The following is a 20,176-nucleotide window of genomic DNA, read 5'->3' on the forward strand; positions in this document are numbered from 1 at the left end:
TAGGTTCAAAAGTTTCGTCTCGCGATTTCTCACCCAACTGTGCAATTAGTTTTTTTTTGTTTCGTCTACCTTTAGTACTCCATGCATATACCGCAAGATTCGATGTGACGAGTACTACGTAAAATTTTTTAAATCTAAACAGGCCCTTATTGCAGCCTTGCAGGATCGCTCATGCGTACCACACTCATGAGCCGTCCAAAAGGATACTCTTTTATTTTTTTTAACAGATAACGGGAATCTTGTTCCTCCAAAACAAGAAGAAGATGGAGAGGAAATCACAGTGCCTTCAGTTGCAGAGGAGAAACCAACTCTCATTATTACAGTAGTTTATTTACGCAATCCGAAGCAGCTTGCAGCAATAGCAGGAGCAGAGCAATGGCAAACGATGCATCCGTTCCTTGCTCCAAGCTGCCAATTCCCAGGGCCGACATTTATCCCGCGCCAAGGGGATCCGACAACCGGCCTATTCACTGGTTTCTAACTGTGCCAGTTTGTTGCGAGAAAAAAATATTATTGGCTGATTGGTTTGGGTTGGCTGCAACCCATAAGCCAACAGGTGAACGATGCCAACGCTTGTCCTGCCTCCGCCATCGAAATCGCAGCTGCAAAAATCGCGTCCTTCTCATCCCAATCCCACTCCCCATTATTTCCTGGGAAAAATCCACGCGGAAATTCCCCAACCCGCCACCACACGGCCTCTCTTCTTTCTCGAGAGAGCGAAGTACAGTAAGAAAACACTTATTAACGGGGCAGCGGCGCAGCCACAGCCACCCGGTGTACGAGCACTCCGACTTGTGTGTGCTCATGCCGTGCTGCTACGGACCTGCCTCCTAAAAGCTCCTGTGCTTGCTCCTGTTTGCAGCTTGCACGGAGGCGGGGTAGAAGACGACTTGCGCAAGGTATCTCTGCTCGAGCGGAGCAGTACTCCGTTCAGATTCAGGTACTAGACTTGATAGAGGTATACGTCAGCTCACCGGCTCAGTCGTCAGTATTCATCAGCAGTACCAAGGCTTCTCTATCTTCTTTCTCTCTTCCGCAATCGAGAAGGGTAGCTAGCTTAGCTTCTCTTCTCCTCCCCTTTCTTGCCTATCTTTTTTTCTTTCTCCTTCTCCTTCTCCTTCACCTTCTCTTTGGGTTCTGCTTCGACGGAGAAGTTTCTTGTCTTGGTTAGTTCCCTGACGCCGGCTGTTCTTGCCACGGGGCTTCTCTCCTTCTGCAGGAGACGAGGCGTTCTTCTCTGGGTCCTAGAAATCCTGACGAGATGGACGGCAATGCGAGGTCGGCGGCGGTGAATCAGAAGAAGCCCATAGTGTAAGGATTTTGTTTTCGCCATTCGCTCCCCTCTCCTTTCGTGCCCATTGATTGATTGATGGTCCATGGACGGACGCTGATTTGCGCGTGCTCCCTCCAATGGCGCCCGCAGCGCGGACGACGACCTCATCGAGCTGCTGTGGCACAACGGGAGCGTCGTGGCGCAGCCCCAGGCGCACCTACCGGCCGGCGCCGTCGCCCTCCGACCGCGACCGCCCGGGCACCAGCGGCCTCACCGGCGAGGAGACGGCCGCGTGGTTCCCGGACACCCTCGACGACGCGCTGGAGAAGGACCTGTACACGCAGCTCTGGTACAGCACCATCGCCGACGCCGCCCCGCAACACGAGGGCACGCTCCCGGGCCCTACCTCGCAGCCTTCGCCGCTGCCGCCGGTTGGGAGCAGCGGCGTCGACTCGAGCTGGGCCGGCGACATCTGCTCAACCTTCTGCGGCAGCAACCAGGTGCCCAGGACGCCGGCAGGGACCAGCGGGAAGGACGCAGCATTGCAGTCGGAGGGGCCGAGCGGTGCCGGCGCGCACGATGGCACATCGTCGTCCGGTGGGTCTGGAAGCAACTTTGGGGGATCCGGGCTGCCCAGTGACAGCGTCCATGTCCACAAGAGGAAGGGGAGGTGTAGAGACAACTCAGATAGTCCGAGCGAGGTGTCTACTTTGTTCATCTTGTTTGGTTGGTTGTATAACCTGTATCCTGAACGAACTACTAGGAAATAGGGATGCTTGAGTGGAATACAATTGATGAGGAAATCGCAGGATGCCGAGTGTGAGGAGGCAACTGAGGAGACCAAACCGTCGCGGCGACATGGGCCGAAACGCCGGACTCGTGCAGCTGAAGTCCATAATCTCTCAGAGAGGGTGAGATCAGAATCAGATTGTGCTATCAAAGAAAAGCCTATTTTCAGAAAGGCAGGCAGCTTGTTGGTAAATTGTTCTTACAGCGTTCTTGACTGCTGCTGAATGCTGATGTAGAGAAGAAGGGACCGGATCAATGAAAAGATGCGTGCGTTGCAAGAGCTGATCCCGCACTGCAACAAGGTATATTAATACAGTATTATGCATCTTTTCTTGTCAGGTGTGCAAGTCCCTTGTATAATGAAACTCTGTTGGTGCAGTGGTAACATATGTCCTTGATCATTGTCAGCATGTTTAGTTTGCTTTTCAGCCATCTCATTTTAGTCTTACTTTATTTATCAACTCTAATTGTCAGACTGACAAAGCGTCAATACTAGACGAGACGATTGAGTATCTCAAGTCCCTCCAAATGCAAGTTCAGGTTAGCAGCTACTCCAACCTAAACTTACATGATCCCATACAAGATCATTTGCTGGTACCGAATGAAACTACGAAATAAACATGTTTTTCAGATCATGTGGATGACTTCTGGGATGGCGCCAATGATGTTTCCTGGTGCTCACCAATTCATGCCACCAATGGCTCTAGGCATGAATTCAGGTTGCATACCTGCAGCACAAGGCCTAAGTCAGATGCCAAGATTACCATACATGAGCCACCCCCTGTCCAAATCATATCCCTCTGAACTCATCTCCAGCTATGAATCCAATGAATCCACTGAACGCTGCTGAACCAGATGCAAAACGGTCACCTCAGGGAGGCAAGTAATCACTTCCTTCACCTAGATGGGCGAACAGCAGTGGTACCTCAGGTGAGATCACAATATGAGGACCCAGATGTCATGGATTTCAGGGACAATTTTTCAACCTTCTTTTGTCTGCTCATCACCTAGCTGATTAAGCTAAAGAAACCGTCAATTGTTGTGCAGGTACCAGGACCCCATGTTTATGGACATCATATAGCACAAGGCCGAAGAACCCAATAATATACTGGAAGTGGCTGCTAGTACTGTTGTGCCAACTTCTAGGGCAGGGCAACCACCTACTTTTGATGGAGTTTAGAGTGACCAAAATCTTGTAAGGTGTTGCAGCTGATAGACTGACAATACATAGCATAGGTACCTCGAGTTGTATATCTGTACAGAAGTGTCAGCAACATATTCTTTGACATCTAAGCTTAGTTTTAGAGTTATTATTAGGAGTCTAGTATAGGTAACAAGGCAACTGCCTGTCTACCACCATATTGTATCTGTGGAAGAACTCGAGCTGCATACTGTGTTCAAGAGAGAATGGAATGGATGAGTATTATATGAACTTATGAAGTACAACCTGTGAGTTTAAACGGCTGGATCCATTCCTTGAGATTGAATTGACAGTTTTGTACATATTAGGAAAGAGTTAGATAACGTCAAGACTAGTCGGTTTAACCATCCTTTTCTTGACACTTACAGGATCAAGAAAGGATCTTCTTTCTGGCAATCACTGAAAATACTGACATGATGAGGAGCAGGTGGACATCTCTATAGCTGCACTGTAGTATATCTACATCAATATGGCAATATACTTGTCTGGGACATGAATGCTACAATTACATGTAAATGCAGAGTTGCAGTTAGATAGCAACCTTTCTCCCCCTGAGATGTGCAGATGTACTGATCTTAACAACAGTATTCAATCAGCAGTCAATTCCTAGGATGTCATAAGGTACTGTGGAAACATTTTCCCTTCGATACTACTGTTATACTAAATCAATGAGATGTTTGCAGTTTGTTTGTTTTTTCTTAAAAAAAATTAATAAGGGAGTGTTGAATTTGTTGTCAACTGACCAAAATCCAACCAACAGGTCCTACCTACAAACAGATTGGATAACAAGCCTTATGAATCCAAAGTGCATATGCATATCATATATCAATCAATCCTGTCTTTCTGCCTGCTCTCCTATTACCGGGGAACCAACAGTCACAACATTGGTCTGCTGGATATGAGCTCGCCAGTCAGTCCATGCATCTTCACACGACGTGGACTGTGGGCATGCTCCAACGGCAACGGTTCAGCATCCTCCTGGCGAACTTGTGGCTCACAGCAGACGCGAGAATCTGTGTGGAGCCCTAGACTTGTTGGCTAGTTGGCTTGTTGCAAGATGCCAGGCTCTCATCTTCAGAGTTCAGACTGGAGGGGGTTCCTTCTCCAGACTTTTTCTATGATGTTACAGCATTCAAGTGCATGTTACACTCAGGGCCCTATCAGCACATGCTCACTGCAACCGGTGATGATAGGATCAGACGCTCATATCTCCTGAGCTCTTCTGTCTACCACATTTGGATTGGATTTGGATCCCTCCCCTGTACTATACTTCTCCTTGCTCCCCTGTTGCTTTCGACTCATGGTTATTCTTCAGATGCATATATATATGGCTTGGCGCTTTCTTCTTGCCTCGTTGGAATGTTGGGCTATATTACAATCAGAGCTATGGCTGTTTCTGGATCTGGACAGTGATTTTCGTGTTGCTACTGTTTTTTTAGCAGTTGTTTCACGGGAACATGTAGCGTGGTATTCTGTGTGTAGTAATAATAATTGATGCCTTTTCCTCCCTAACTTATAAACAAAGGGAAAAGGGAAGCGATGAGCACATGGCAAGCTTCTGGGAGGAGGCTTTGGATGTTGATGTCTGCATTGAGTTTATTAGGGTTCATCACTTGGGTCGCCATCCATGAGCAGAACAATACTCTGGGATCGATGCCGTGTTTTATAGCTAGAGACTAGAGTTTGGATGGAGTTCATGCCCAAAGTTGTCTGCATCTTCATCTCTCCTTTATTTTAGGACTTATCTAAGAGGTAAGTTCTTTGCGTGACAGAAGAAAACTATTTGCTTTGCTTTTTTACTTACGGGGAACTGTATAATGATTTTTATTTACGGGGAACTGTATAATGACAGATTGCTTTGCTTTTTTATTTACCGGGAACTGTATAATGATTTTTATTTACGGGGAACTGTATAATGACAGAAGAAAATTAGCTCAAAAAAAAAAGAGAAAATGGCTTCGCCCGGGTTCGAACCGGAGACCTTCAGTGTGTTAGACTGACGTGATAACCAACTACACCACGAAACCTTTGGTGTTAGATTTCAAATCAGAGTTTTAATAAAGAAATTCTGTCTTCGACAAAGCCTCGGCACCGTTAGACGGGCCAGCCTAACCCGCGGTGACGAGGAGACAGCCCACGGTCCCCTCTTACGCGAGTGCAGTGGTGGGCTCGTGTCGAGGCGCGAGCGGCCCACTGCGGCCTTGCCCCGGATTCAAGGTCCATGGGTTTTATAGCTTCCCCTCAAAAAAAAAAAAAAAAAGGTTAGCAATCCCGTATACGCTCAAAACTACACCACGAGGCGCAGGCGCCAGAGGATGAACTTTTCTTGTTCCTTTCCTGTTGCCTTGTTGAACTTGTTCTCCCTTTCTGCTTCTTATCCAAACCCTACGCTGCTCTGCTTGATTCCTCCCAATTCCTTGCAGGTTAATCGGTGACAGTCTCCTAGTCCCAGACCATATTTCAGTGTCGTGCACGCTCGACACAATGACAGCACGCATTGCATGCTTGTTGTACGTAAGTACTCGATCCGTTTCAGATAAGGATGTAAGTTTAGAATTGTACTATACTAAGCTAAATGATTTCAAATTCGACTAAATTTATATAAAAATATATAACAATATTTATTTTACTAGATAATTATCGTTAAATTCGTCATAAAAAATATGTTTTGATAATATGTAAGTCATAAAATGTTGATACTATTTTTTTTTACAAATTTAATCATTGTGCAAGCGTGTTAAATAGTAGTTTTTTCGTGCAAACGTCTTATAATTTGGGAGGAAGCGAGCACGTCCACTAAGGTCCTTATCCCCGTACCGGTCCCGGTCCCGGTCCCCGGTAGGTACCAAGTCACGCAGACAATACATGCATGTGAGGGTTGACGAATGCATGGCAGTGGCTTCTTCTTCGCTTACGTACGTAGCTCAAATCAGTCTGCCTAGCCAGCTGCGCGCTTGCGGCTCTTGTTCCGTCTGTGGATTTCAAGTTACACGGCGCACGGATCAATCAAATCAATAATATAGCATTACCCCCTCTGCCCTGTAAAGAAAATCGTTATGGAATGTGTGCAGGTCAAACTATACTCTTTTAGGACATGTCTAATAATTCAATCTGTTGCTGGCTGGATACAGTTGTCATGTCACTTGCAGCTAACAATGCAACCGGCACATATAATATGTTGACTAAGGGGTGTTTGGGACTGCTCTGCTCCCGTTTTTTCACCTCTGCTCTAGCTCCGCGTTGTCAAACATCCCTAGCTCTACGAACTCCGCTCCACAAAAAAAGGTGGAGTTGAAGGCTAACTCCACATTTTTGCTGGAGTACCTCAAGGGGTACTCTAGTTTTTAGAGTTTTGTACTTCCACATGAAGTTGTGAGGTAATTACGCACCTTGCCACTTATTAATCACGGGTACTTTCCCCTAATCCTTCCCCTCCCAAACGCCGCCCGTGAAAAAAGTTGCGACTCGACTCTTCCCCTGCGCGCCGCTGAAAGCTCTAATTTAGTTTTGGTAAATTGATGAAACCCTAAGTGCTAACCTAGTTTATCAAAGTAATCATGAGATATGTGGCACTACTCCAAGTGTTGTAGCAAATGAAGATCATGACATAATGATGGTGATGCCATGGTGATGATCAAGTGCTTCTACTTGAAAAGAAGAAAGAGAAAAATAAAAGGCTCAAGGCAAAGGTATAAATGGTAGGAGCCATTTTATTTTGGTGATCGAGACACTTAGTGAGTGTGATCACATTTAGGATCGATAGCCGTACTATTAAGAGGGATGAAACTCGTATCGAAATGCGGTTATCAAAGTGCCACTAGATGCTCTAACTCATTGCATATGCATTTAGGATCTAGTGGAGTGCTAATACCCTTGAAAATGTTTGTGAAAATATGCTAACACATGTGCACAAGGTGATACACTTGGTGGTTGGCACATTTGAGCAAGGGTTAGGAACTTCACCGGCGGAGTGTCCGCCCGTAGAGTGCGGACAGTCCGATGGTGCCACCGGCGCCCTATACAGAAAAGACGGATGTCACTGTAAGTGACCGGACGCTGGTCTCGGAAGGACCGGCGCGTCCGGTCAGTAGAAGCAGCGAAGACGCTGGCGTCGGTCTCTGACCGGATGCTGGGTCACTTAGTGACTGGACGCTGGAGGGCTGCATCCGGTCCTGCTGACGTGGCAGTGGATAGAGGAGTCGCCGAGTGACCGGACACTGGGTGTGTCCGGTCGAGCATGACCGGACGCGTCCGGTCGTGAAAAGTCGTCTCTGGATGCTTACTGGAAACGACCGGACGCTGGGGTTCAGTGTCCGGTCACTTTGAGCTACTGCGTCCGGTTGTCACTTGACCGTTGAAATCGGGCGATCAATATTTGAAGAGAGGGGACACGTGGCACATATCGCGTGACCGGACGCTAAGGTCTAGCATTCGGTCGATATGACCGGAGCGTCCGATCACCTCGTGTTGTGCCTAGTGAAGGGGTACAATGGCTCTATTTCGTGGGGGCTTCTATTTAAGCCCTATAGCCGGCTCAAGCTCACCTTCTTGGCCATTTGCATTGACATAGCAACCTTGTGAGCTTAGCCAAAGCCCTCCCACTCATCTCCATCATTGATCCATCATCTTTGTGAGATTGGCAGAGAATCCAAGTGCATTGCTTGAGTGATTGCATCTAGAGGCACTTGGTGTTCGTGTTTCGCTACGGGATTCGCTTGTTACTCTCGGTGGTTGCCACCACCTAGATGACTTGGAGTAGCGAGGATCGTCGAGCGGAGGGTGGTGATTGTCTCCGGCTCCGATCATGGTGATTGTGAGGGGTTCTTGACCTTTCTCCGGTGGAGAGCCAAAATATACTTTAGTGGATTGCTCGTGGCTTGTGTGATCCTCATCTTGTGTTGGTTGTGCAGCACCCTATTGACGGTTTGGCGTGTGATGTCAATTAGCTCGTGAACCTCCAAGTGAGTGAATCACCACAACGAGGACTAGCTTACCGGCAAGCAAGTGAACCTCGGTAAAAAATCATTGTGTCATCAGTTGATTCCGAGGTGATTGGTTTTCATTGTTATTCATTCTTGTGATTGATTGGATCCTTCCTCGACACGGCGGTATAACCTTCTTGCTCACTCTCTATACATTACCACAAACTAGTTGTCAAGCTCTTTAGTGTAGCTAGTTATGAGAGCTTGTTAGTTTGGTTAGTGTGGCTCTTTAGTTAGCTTTTGAGAGCACACTAACTTAGTGTAGTGTCATATCTATTGTGTGGATAGAAACTATATAAACTAGAATTGTGGTAGGTGGCTTGCTATTTTAGTAGGCTAGCGCAACACTTGCTTCGCCTCATAATTGTCTAACCGGTTTGTTAAGTGTTGTTGTAGATTTTTTAATAGGCTATTCACCCCCCTCTAGCTATTAGGACCTTTTAGCCGCCCCTCTCGTCTTCCCTGCACGCCGCCCCTCTCCTCTTCCCTAGCGCTGCCGGTGTCCTATTCTAGGGTTAGGCCGCCGGCGCCATGGATGGCTCGGATGCTCCAGACGACGGACATATTCCGGATGAGGTCGTGTTCGGCAGCACAATTTCTCTAACTCCGAGCGTCCTGCTCCTGCACCGGCGCCCAGAGTCGGCCTCCATCGTCCTCCTCCAGCCGTGACGCCGCCGGGTCTGCCCCTCTACGGTGCTCCCCCGAGTCCGCCCCTCTACGGCGCGCCCCTAGGGCCGTGCGTTGGCGGGCAAGCCACTGGCGGCGGCTAGGTTGCTGCTGTGAGCTGGCCAAGTGCCACCATGGCCACTGTCCGCCAGGGCGCCGGAGTCTAGGGTGCTACCGCAAGCCGGCAAAGCGCTCCAGTGGCCACTGGAAGGAAGCTGGCAGCATCTGCAAAGAAGAAGGATGAGCATGTATTGATTTACGTGTGTTGATTGTACTATCCTTTCATATACTTAGAAAATAGAAATCAGTGTCACAGTAGATTGTCTGCAATGCTTGAACGTATTATTGTAACATATATGGTCAGGGTGATAAAATGGAATGGACTGATTCAAATGTGACAATTGCTTGTTAGTTGATGGCTGAACAAGTTAGGAAGGGGAATCATCCAAACACGCATTTGAACGGTGTAGGTTATACCGAGGTATCCGATAGGTTCCTACAGCTTACTAAAATCAAGTTGTCGAAGATGCAAATAAAGAACAAGTGGGATAAGTTAAAGAATGATTTCACTGCTTGGCAAAAATTGAAGAGGAGGCAAACAGGTACATGTTGGAACTACGTGCGGGGAACAATTTCAATGGACAACGAGTGGTGGAAGAAGGCCAAAGCTGTGAGTGCTATATAATTTTTTCAATCCATCACATCTATTTTTTTTCCAAAGGTTGATGTACTGATGTATGTGGTATATATATGTGCAGGAAATTCCAGGGTGTGGAAAGTTTAGGAAAAAAGCTCTCCAAAATGAGGATTTGCTATCTGATATGTTTAAGGACATCACAAACGAGGACGTGGATCATTGGAATCCTATGAGTGATAATCCAATTATTCCCTGATTCACAAGAACAACCTTTTGATGTGGACAATGAAAATGGTGGTGGAGGGGGCGACTTCCATAGTGAACCTGTTGATGCACACAATGTTGGAGAGGAGGAGGACATCCAGGAGGTTGTCGATACGGGATATCCTAATCGTCCTGGCTATCTTTGTCCTTATAAGGGTGAGAGGTATCATATTCCCGAGTGGCATAGAGAAATGGAACCGAAGACTCCTAAGGAAAGGCTTCAATCGCATTCACTCTTCTATCCGTAATGTTATTGAGAGATCATTTGGACTTCTCAAAATGAAGTGGCAGATTCTCTAGAGATGCCTCCATACCCGATGTACAAGCAAAAAATGATTGTTGTGGCTACTATGGTGCTTCATAACTTCATTCGTGAGCATGATGGTGTCGACTTGGACTTTGCTCGGTTCGATCGCGATCCAAATTTTGTCCCAACAATCCCAGAAAGGTATCACAAATATGTAGCGCCATCAAATAGGTCTACTACTGAACCCAACGCTCCTACTATGGATGCATTCCGTGATGAGTTGGCCACCGCTCTTTCTCTTGCTTGGGGCTAGAATTCGTAGTCGTTGTGCTTACGTATGGACAATTATTTGTATTCGAATTATGGCCTTTGTTTGATTTTCTATCATTTATAATTTATGGGACAACTATTTGTATTTGAATTATGGCCTCTGCCAATGTTCTATCATTTGTTTTCTATTTTCTCGGAAAATATCAAGTGCAATTTCAATCAAGGGCATAATGGACCATTTGCATGAAAACAGCCCATTCCTAGAGCTGAAGCAGAGTTGTGTACCAAACAGTACCACCTGCTCCATATACTCCACGGTGGAGTTGCTCCATGGTGGAGTTCATGGAGCAGAGTTGGAAAAACGGAAGCATTCTTAGGCAAATCACCTGATACAAGGTTCATTACATACAAAGGCACATGGCTCATTAGCACATCTGAGCCAGACTCCAACACATAAGCTCCATGGACAGCTAAAGCATCTGCCACCTTATTACATGATCTATTACAAAAAGATACATCACAGAAAGAGAACTCTGTTTGCATAATGTCTCGTATCTGAACTATCAGAGCACCAATAATGCTTCGATCTAAATTTGGCGATTTGAGAGCATTAGCATGCACTATGGAATCCGTCTCCAAGATAATTCTTGGCATTCCTAGTTGAGCGGCAGCCTATCCCAACTTGTTTGGGACTTAAAGGCTTTGTTGTTGTTGTAGTTGAGCTGCATGGAGGACACTCTTGTAGGCCGCAATTGCTTCAGTATGCAAGGCCGATGAAGCGTAAGATATGTTCCCAGCCCCAGCCACGAGAACCTCTCCATTCATGTTCCTTACCACAAATCCATAGCCTCCAATTCTCTTATTCGGATCAAAAGAACCATAAGAATTGATCTTATATATATCATCTGGTGGAGGATTCCATGAACTTCCAGCAGCAGCAGGCATCACTTTCTTTTCAAGATTGTGTAACTTTTCAAATTCCATCAGCTAGAATGATACAGAACCACAAACCTCAGTTGCAATCGCCATTCTTCCACCATCATTTACCTTGTTCCTTGCTGACCACCATCTCCAAAGAAAGACAAAATTTTTATTTGAATGTTCTTCTCTAGTTCCCAAATCTTATTAATTACTTCTGCTACTAGGATTTACATTTATTCACACCAACAAAACTTCTGAGATTTTTTTCTCCATCCAGTGAAACAACAATCCTCCAACCAAGTCAATCACTTTCTGTGAGAGTCTAAACTCCGATTTGACTGACCAAAAGGCAAGCAAAAACAAAGATGTTTACCAGCTTCCCATACGAACCCAACCATGCCTGGTTGTCGTAGTCTGATGCGGAAGCAGGGCTCGCTGGATACGAACGCGGAATGGATGGCCGGCGGCTGGACGGGCCGAGCTGGCAGGACAAACCTCCTGAGCAGGCGCCGCCGCCGCAGATGTCCGGACGAACTGCAGACTCATCTGTGCCGTGCATCTAGGTTTCTTGACTTTGGCGATCAACGAAAAATTTGTGGCTATGATTTGATTTGTGCGGCTTCTATTTGGCGCACGGATCTTCGATTTGGTAGGGCCAGTAGGGCGATTTGACGTCGGGATGCGCGGTGGCGAGAGAGGCGAGCAGAATGGCGGGGCTGGAGCAGGGGATCGGGAGGAGGGAGGAGGGAGGAGACCTGTGGAAAACGCCGACTATTGCGCTCGCTGTGGGCTGGAAGCCGGCGATTAACTTTCTCGTTCTGTGCATTCAGCCCGGCGCTTCACCAACAGCCCGCTTGTTTCTCTCTCACCTCTTCTCTCACCTCCAGCTCAGATTTTGCTCACGTGGAGCACCTCTGGCCTGCTGACCGGACCTTATTATACTTGCTCTTATATTTAATTGGTTAAAGTTAAAAAAAATTATTTCTCAAAAAACGAGAACGACTTCTATTTTACGATAGAGAAAGTACCACTTACGGCTCACCCGTCTAAAAAAATGTAATTCTAGCCTTTTACTAAGTTAATCTATCTTGATTCTAACCAAATACATATGTATAGAACAATATTATTAATGGTACCAAATAATTATAATTAGATCCAACACTACTAAGTATATGTTTATAGTAGACATAAATGTTAATGATATTTTCTATTATAGACTTAGTTAAACCTAAGAAAGTTTGACTCGATCAAAATTTCAAAATCACATCTCGTTGAGATGGAGGTATATATATTAGTACGCACTACATCCACTAGCAGAACTTGACCTGTTTTGGTACAGATTTCCTAATAATAAGCTGTACAAATAAAGTGAAAATAAGAAATAACAGGGTCCCTAATGCAAATGCACAAGAGAGAAATTATAAAAATGACCGAGGTGATTTAGAAATAGTCTGAGATTTCTGATGAAAATTAAATTGCCTACTAGCTTTTAGGAGTGGGATATTGAAAATGGTTAGAGAAGGGAAACAAATATGCTTCCTACTTTTTTAACGACTTAGAAAACTTATTGATTTATTAATTGTTTTTTAGAAATTATTGGATATGCTCTAACTTTACTTTTGCATGCCTTTTAGTACAAAAATGCACACTGCAGCGAGCAGTTTCAACTTGTACGCGCTGTCTCCCTACGTCGTTGAACAAATCAATTAATAGAATTATCTTAAGTCATCACAAATTTTAAAGTCTGACCAAATTTAGAGAGAAGAGCACAAAGCTTTATAAAACCAATTAAATTAGTATCATTAGATACATCATAAAATATATTTTTATAATATGTTTATTTCGTGTCATTTTTCCAATAAACTTAGTTAAATATATAATTTGTTTGACTTAAGACAATTTCGAAAATGGATTTTATTCAGGGACGGGGAGGGAGTATAAGGCCCCGTTTGTTTCCGCTTATAAGCGGCTTGTCGGTGGAAATAAGCGAGAATCCCGCCAAACGCTTTGCTTATTTCTACCGATTCTCGCTTATGTAGTAAGCCGCTTCAGAGATTTGAACTACGAGAAGCGAAAAGCGAGAAGCGAGAAAATCTTCGCTTAGATTATAATCCAAGCATGGCTAGGAGAAGTGGAAACAAACGGGCCCTAAGTTATACAAACATCTCGGCTCATCACTCCAAAAATTAAACCGTACCAATAGGCAATAGCATTTGAGCTCATATCCCATCCATGCATCGTATTCGGAATTTAGTTTGGGGCTGACCTAGACTTGAATCGAAACAAGCTAAGGCACTGTAGCTGAGATCTGGCGCCTGCGGTCTAACCAGGCCAGTTGGTGGCTAGCTAGCTAAGCTTTGCAGATTAGGGCCGGGGACGGGAAGGCGATGCGACCTGTGGCCAACAGAGGCGCGCCCATCTGCTTGCATAGCTTGCTGGCCACTCTCCAGTCTAGCTAGTACTACTACTAGTAGTAGAGACCACCTGTCATGGGGAAGCTAGCACATTTCGTAGTAGTAGTACTAATAGCCTAGGTGGGATTAAGAATATATAAGAGCAGTTTCGGGGGTGTTTGATTCTTTAGTCGTTTCTAAAATTCATGTCATATCGAATGTTTAGATACTAATAAAGAGTATTAAATATAGATTAAATACAAAACCAATTACATAGATAGAGGCTAATTTATGAGATGATTTTTTTAAGCCTAATTAATCTATCATTAGCACATGTTTACTGTAGCACCACGTTGTCAAATCATGGACTAATTAGGCTTAAAAATTCGTCTAGTAAATTAGTCGCAAGTTATGTAATTAGCTTTGTAATTAGTCTATATTTAATACTCTATGCATATGTCTAAACATTCGATGTGACAGAAATTTTAGAATGGCACGTAGAAACCAAACATACCCTCAATTCAGAAATTAAGATGTTTCTATGTTCAGGGTGCTAACATTGTAAAAGGATGACGTGGTATTGGAATTACAGAAAGAGGGAAGGAATGATTTTTTAACAAGAAACTATGTCTTTACGGTAACCAAGAGCTAAAGAGATATTCGCTCTGTTTGCTGGGCTTGTTTGTCTTATAAACCGTACTTTTTTAGCTAACGAATAATATTTTTCTCTCACACCAAATCAGCCAACAATACTTTCAGTCATGGCTTATCAGCCAAACAAGCCCAAGCGAACAGGGCGATTATAGGTACACTGTAGATAACCAAGATATAAAGAGATATTATAGGTACACGGTAGACGAGAGAAGACACGTAATTGAAAAAATGTTTTAAAAAACTATCCATATTGAGAATAATTGGAAAAAAATGTTTTTTTAAAAAACTATCCATATTGAGAATATTATTTCTGCATTGTCTATATGTATGACTTGGCAAATATAAAAACTACCTCTTGCATGGACGTCGACGTTTATTATTATATATCATACTAGTCCATCAACGGATGATCTTGCATGGACTATCTTAAAAGATATAGGCATCACTTATGGTTAAATACCTTTGACTAATAAAAAATATTGAAAATAAATTGCATGTTTTTCTCTTTTGTTTATTTTCTAACATAATTGGTATATCCAGTTATCATAAACTTATCAAACTTACCATAAACTTATGAAATATCTCTCACAACTAAAAAGACTAAAGAGAAGATACCGTTTTGGTACGACAAAAACTTCGCCTCACCTCTGGCCTCCCACGTGCGATCGTCTCCTCGCTCTGCGCCCCGCTGCGATCCTGCTCCGCGCCGTTGATTCCACGATGCCGCTGCCCTCCTCCATGGCCCCTGCGATTGCCGCTCCGCACTGAACCAACGAAAGGGAAGAAACCGAAATCTCGGGCGCCCAATCTCCTCCCTAATCGCCACCCACCATCGGCGCCGCCAGCACCGCCCTCGCCCTGATCACGTTCTTTCCCTTCCTCCACGATCTCTGAGCACACGTCGAACACGGACGACGTCGGCCTCTTCCACGATCTCTGCGCAGACGTCATCATCGATCTCCTCGCAGAAGTCGAACTCTACCGCAATCTCTTTTGCACGGACGACGTCAGCCTCCTCGACAATAAACCCCAAATGCCCACCCTGGACTGTGTAAAAGACGAAGCCTACTGTTGAAACTGGCGGTCTCAGACAGTGTGGAGGAGGTAGAGGCCTCCGCCTCTCAGACAGTGTGGAGGAGGTAGAGGCCTCCGCCTACTATGCCGCACCCCCCGGCGGAGGCACGGGAAACAGGCACGATAGATGGGCGAGTAAGGGAATGACACGGAAAGCTATGGTTTCATTAATTCGTCCACCAACCCACCTCTTTACTGTTACAAGTGTTTCCTATTTATAGGGCTCAACTACCACATTCACAGAGTTTACAGTAGTATCCCTCAACTGCTACAGTACATTCTTGGGATATTCCTCTACTAGTCTTCCGTCTCGGGGGTAATCTTGCCATGCCGCCATCTGGTACTGGGCCTGCATGATCAACTGGCCCATCGGGCCTCAAGACTCGGCGATGGGCTTTAGGGCCTCCGCCGTGGGTCTCCGCTTTGTCCGGCCTCAGGATCCGACGACGAGCCTTCGGGCCTCTGCCTCTGGGAGTGCCGAAGCCGTAGTCCTCCGGCATCCCAGGATCGCCGATCTCCTGCTTGGGTGTTCGCCTTGACGGGCGGAGACCATGCTGGAGCACCCGCGCAGTCCACGAGCGCCCTCATCTGGTTACCTGCACATACCCAAACAATGTTGGCATTTAATTAGTCTCCTGGCGGAGCGGCCTCTGCTCCATCGGCCGGAGACGCCTGCGAGCCGGCCGGGCGGAGACCGCGTTAGGGCCGTCGCCCGCAACCTGCAAGCTCAATCTAACAAACCGTTCTCTTTCCCGGGTTTGGAGGCGTGGGAGCACAACCTCCGTTTTGGTAACAGGTCGGAGATGCCCTCGTAACCTACTAACTGCGTAGGTCTCCGCCACTCGCGGTGGCCATGTTACAACAGTTCCCCCCCCCCCCTTTTGAGACCGCGGTCCGCCTGAGCGTGCCGTGAGCTCAAAACGCCCTAAGCAAGGACGTCCGTGGGGGCAGAGACTGCGCATAGTCACGTCTCCGATCGATCTCCGCCGGTTCCCCCCTGGCCCACTCTGGCGCGGCCGTTGGTCTTGTCAAAATAGCCGTTTGGCTGCAAATCTAGCCGTTGTGCATCTTGCGACTTATCCGGAGATGACCGTTGTTCGGCGGGAGCCGAACCGCCCGCCCGTGGCCTATATAAGGGCTAGGTTGGTGGCGGGGTCCCCCCCGCATGTCTCATTCACTTTTTCTTGCAGCGCCAAAAATCGGTCTCTGCTTTCTTTGCTTTCGCCTGAGCTGCCTTCGCGCGTTCCTTCTTTCCGCTTGCGCCTTCCTCCCAGGTCGCCGCCGCGGTGGCTTTCCTTTCCACCTTCGTCCATACTCGCTGGCCCGCCTTCTTCGGACCCTATCGCCACCTTCTTGGTGTTAGGGCAGGCGGCTAGGGTGCTCGCTTTGAGGAGTGCATGCTTGCCTCCGCCTCCGCGTTGGAGTTTGAGAAGCTGCTGGAGGAGGATTTGGGGAGTGTCTCTGATGAGGACATGGCACCTTCGGATACGAATAATGATTATAAGGTGCGCTCGTTCCTACATTTGCATAGTGGCTTTGGTTATAATTCACTTGGTTCCACATGTACATGTCACTATTTGATTGTAGGTTCAAATGTGTTTCATAATGAAAGTTCATCAAAGTTGAACTTTTAGTTCGTCGGTAGCCCGATAGTGCCTCATTGGGAAGGCCATAACTCATCCATCCGGAGTGCGATCGAGGTCAATGAGCACTTGATGGAAAGCTTGTTTGATAAGCTTTCAAATAGATCTGGTCCCATCTCAATATCACGTCGGCAAGGCCTCCAAATCACCAATATATTCTGTCGCTATTTCTGGCGAGAGCTACACTGTCGTCATGGGCTTGTTAGACATCCTTGGGACCCAGGCCCAAGTTGGAGCACGCCCCAAGAAGATGGAGAATGCCTAAGAGATGGCCTTGGACGTCCTCCTCCTTGGCCACCACCTTAGGAGGCCAGTAAGGACGTCCAAGCCAAGCCAGAGGCCCAGTTCAATCCGAGTTCGAGTCTGCCTCGGCCGTCAGGACCAGTCTGCAATAAAATGGACGCCCAGGACGCATCCGAACTCCGTTTTTTATGATCCACATATGGATGGAAAGATAATTTCATAAGGAAACCAATGGAAGTGGTCCCACATCAAAATTCCATCAAAATCAATGGGAATCATCGAAACAAGTTGACATCCAGAATCTATCGTGGCGCTGCGTCGTCGTCTTTTGGGCCGTTGGGCCTTGTAGCGTGTTGGGACACCTTTAGGACGTGAAGAGGGATCCTTGGACGTCCCTTAGGCTATATAATCAGTAGCCACCACCTACATTAGGTTTTGGGTTTTGTTTAGATCAATTTGTCATTGAACAGTCGCCGTTATCGGTTTGCAAGACCCCAACTTCGAGTGCTTAATCATTCATCTGCAATTGTCACTTTAATTGGGTTGCTTTTTATCTTGTTCTTGCTTATGTTTTTCGATTCGCAGCAGGGATTAGCCTTCTTGGCAAGGTCAACCGGATTGTGACATGGTTGATAACCAGAGGAGACGTGGTGCTAAGGTTGCAGGGTTTGGGTCTTTGTGATCTGAAGCCGGATCGGTGTGTCGCTCTCCGAACAAATCGTTGTTTATCTTGAACCTGACGGAAGATCGGGACCCTCGTCCCCATTAGTCTCCGCGTCCGTCGGAGACCTGATCGCTATGGATTCCGGAGTCATGGCGATAAAGTCATGGGATTTCGGCCCCTCCTCCATTACTGAGGAGGCGGTCGCGAAGATGTTGAAGGAATCGTATTTTTCTTCTACGAGGGTAAAAATCCCTCCGCCCAGGCAGACCATTCTGGAGCCAGAGGAGGGATATGCGGTGGTGTTCCGGGACTTCTTCACCTGCGGCCTCCGCCTTCCTTACGTCCCCTTCCTCCACCGGGTGTTGGAGACTTTCAACGTCCAGCTCCATCATCTGACTCCTACGGCCTTCCTTACGCTCAGCAAATTCTGCTGGGCGTGTGTCTCTTATGGCGCCGAGCCAGATGTGGACACCTTCTGCGCTTACTACGAGATGCAGAAGTAGCCAAAGAAGAAGAAGGAGATACGGGAAGGCAAAGAGGTGGAGGTGATCTACCAGTATGGTAGTTGCACCTTCATGTCGAAGAGGAACCAAGGCGTAGATCGCCTAGAGATTTCATTCTGCCAGAAAGGCAAATGGGACCGTGGCTAGCTTGAGCAGTGGTTCTACGTGAAGACCTACGGGGTGTGTGGCACCACCGAGGATGGTGCGGAGGTCCAGGAATATCCACTGACCTCAAGGATGGAGGTGATGGCGCCGCATGCGCGCATGGAGCCGCCGGAGGCGGTGTCTCCGGTGAGGGAAGCCTGTGAACGGGCCTTTGCGCTGGCGTGCCGTTACTCCAGGGGCCGCGATCTGGTGGAGGAGATAATGGCCTCCAACTATTGGCCCCTGAGCAAAGACAATCCACCCTTTCAGCTGGAAACGGTGCAGGTTCCCATTTTTGGGTCGGAGGCCGGGATTCCGTTCCCCCGCTTTGGCCAGTCTTTGGGGGAGGGGGTGACGGAGGATGGCTTTGTCTCCGAGGTTGAAGAAGCCACCATTGGGTTGGTCGGCAAAATTTCTGAGCGTGAGTACACATCTCGGAGAGCTATGGCAGGCACCATGCCATGGCTCAATCGAGTTTTTGAGGAGCTCGGGATCATCTACCGGGAGCGCGAGGTTCCAGCGGAGGTCCTGGCTTCGATTGACAAGAAGAAGAAGACCTCCGCGAAGAACGTTACGGCGGAGGCCGAGTCCAAGAAGAGGAAGGGCACCGCTGTTGCACGGGCGCCTCCAAAAAAGAAGAAGAAGTTCGGCACTCTGGTGATTGCGCCGGCCGTGTCTTCGTCCGGTAGTGTGGGCGTTGCCTCCGTGGGTAGTGAAGACGGCCAGAGCTCTTCCGTCCCGTCAAGGGACGTGCGGGTCATGGGCGGCGGAGATAGCGGCTCTCCTGGTGCTTCGGTGCGCCCTTTGCGCGGCGCTGTGAGCGGTGCGGGGCGGCCAGAGGCCAGCTCCGCTCCGACGCGATCCTTGCACGGTGCCACGAGTGGCGCCGAACAGCCAGAGGCCAGCGCCGTGAATCCTATGCCCGACATTTTTAGCGGGACGTCCTCAAGTTCTGAAGAGGACGCAGAGGTCGACCTGCGGCATGCTCCTCCTGCTCCCGCCATTGCTTTGCCTCCCCCCACGCCAGAGGCCGTCGATGAGCAGCCGGAGGCCATGCTTGCAGAGCAGGCCCCGGTGGCTCGGTCGCTGCATGATAGGGCGGAGACTTCTGTTCAGGGGGCTCAGCAGGCGGCCCACCCTAGGCTTTTTATGAGTGAGTTTGGTTTGGCGCACACTTTTGTTTTTACTGTCTTCGCCCGGTTTATTTGTTTATGTATTCTATGTTGCTTTTGCAGGTGATGTCATGGCCGGACTCCTCACTCCGGAGGAACAAGCGGCTGCTGCCAGTGCCAGGTTTGGTCCGGGGCAGCCGGGGCCGATGGCGCCGGGTCCAAGTGAGTGTGGAGTGTTTTTATCTTACTCGTCTCTTGGTCTTCCGTTATTGCCTATGTCTGATCGGCCCTCTGACCTGAGTTGTTGTTATTTTTTTACGTAGGCTCCTCCGGCACTTCTATCTCAGGTTGGGAAGAGTGCTATCTTGGGGTTCTTGGAGACGTCGGAGGTGGTCTTCGGCAGTTTGTGTATTCATTGTGAGATTTGTTTTTCTTACCTTATGGTTTTGTATTTGTTTGTTCTTTGAACAGATCGCTTCAAACGGCGTCTGAGGGA

At 47.5% G+C, this 20,176-nt stretch overlaps 1 non-coding gene and 1 pseudogene across 1 annotated transcript; one reads left to right on the forward strand and one right to left on the reverse strand.

The window, feature by feature from the left end:
* Positions 1-606: 606 nt before the first annotated feature.
* On the forward strand, positions 607-3,494 carry LOC136516981 (transcription factor PHYTOCHROME INTERACTING FACTOR-LIKE 13-like; annotated as a pseudogene).
* A 1,722-nt stretch (positions 3,495-5,216) lies between these two features.
* TRNAV-AAC (transfer RNA valine (anticodon AAC)) lies at positions 5,217-5,290 on the reverse strand. Its single transcript has one exon. It is a non-coding gene; the product is annotated as a tRNA-Val (tRNA).
* Positions 5,291-20,176: the final 14,886 nt, after the last annotated feature.

This window comes from Miscanthus floridulus, chromosome 2 (assembly GCF_019320115.1).
Source record: "Miscanthus floridulus cultivar M001 chromosome 2, ASM1932011v1, whole genome shotgun sequence".
Classification (NCBI taxonomy): Eukaryota; Viridiplantae; Streptophyta; class Magnoliopsida; order Poales; family Poaceae; genus Miscanthus; species Miscanthus floridulus.